We start from the raw sequence: 1,406 nt of genomic DNA on the forward strand, positions 1-1,406 counted from the left end.
ACCCCCCTGCTAGCCCCAACTCCTCATAGCCTGCCCCCTCCCTTCTCTGCTCCTCCTCCAATACTGTCAGATGCTGCTTGGAACTCTATTCCCTCCCAGATTACAAAGCACAGCACGTGGAACCACAGTCCCCACTGGGCCACTCAGCAGTGTCAGTGCTGCTCATTTGCTGGGCAGGGGACAAAGTATCCATGTGCTCCATGCCTAGGAGGGAATGTAACTGAAGCTGGAGCTGAGCTGCACCTGATAGCAAGTGGGGGGAAGAGGACAGAGGGAGGAGAGGAAGCTGCAGAGGGTGGTGGGGCAGACAGCTGTTGTGGGTCTGACTCTGGCCCCAACTTGGGTTTAGGGCCAGAATCAGACCTGCAGCAGCTGTTTGCTGTGCTGTCTTCTTCCATCCCCACTTCTCCTCCCCCCCAGCTCCTTGTGTGCTTTGTATGTGAATCTACGATTGATTGGGAGAGGGACCCTCATCTTAAATTTGAGTAAATATGGTATATGTGTTAGGGTTTTTTTTAATTGTGTATGACACAATTCACAAAAGTTATGGAGGGGTTCTTCAACTCCAGTGAAAGATGTCTCAAGTCCAAAAAGGTTGAGAACCACTGGTCTAGACACTGAGACCAAGATCTTATTCTGCCTGCCAGACATCTAAGGGCTTAGGGCTAAATTCTTTGTCATATTGACACATTGCCTACGTGGCGATTATGTAGCTGCATAACTGTCATATTTAACACTTATACACTATATACCACTGTTTGCACATGTGGTAGAATAGGGTTGCCCTGTACATGCATCTGCTGGAAGTAGGGTGATGGCAGCAGCTGCTAGTTCTCCCACCTTTTAAACTAATGGGTATGGCACTTGCCAGTGAGTGAAAGACCAAGGTTCTAGGCCTCCCTTACCTGGAATGGGTTTAAACCTGCATCTTTTTAGTCCAAGCAAAATGTTCTGACCACTAAGCCATAGGCTAGGCATTCCTTGTGAGCCCTTCCTGACTGCTCAGTGGGTCATTTTAAAGAGGGGAGTAGAATCTGGGTCTCCTGCTCTCTAAGCAAATGCCCTAATCATAAAGCTAGTGGGCTAAAGCTGGAAAGTCCCTCCTTCAGTGTGAAACACCTGCTAGTTGTACTTTTTCTGCAGCTAACATTTCAGAGCTTATCTGACATTTAACATGATTCCTGAGCAATTCTGTTTCTCTGGGGCACATGTGTAGCAGAAGGGAAACAGCTACCTGAACCAGTGTAGCTAACTGAAAGATAGTATCCTTGATTCTGTTTTTAAAAAAGGGGGTGTACATTGTGATGGTGTCTAGAAGAGTAACTTAACCACCAAAATAAAAGCTAGGCAGGACTGAGATCACCTAACAGCTCTCCTGTGGCAGCTGGTTCAGGCAGCCAGGAGGG

The sequence above is a fragment of the Alligator sinensis genome, unplaced genomic scaffold (assembly GCF_000455745.1).
Source record: "Alligator sinensis unplaced genomic scaffold, ASM45574v1 scaffold882_1, whole genome shotgun sequence".
Taxonomy (NCBI): domain Eukaryota; kingdom Metazoa; phylum Chordata; order Crocodylia; family Alligatoridae; genus Alligator; species Alligator sinensis.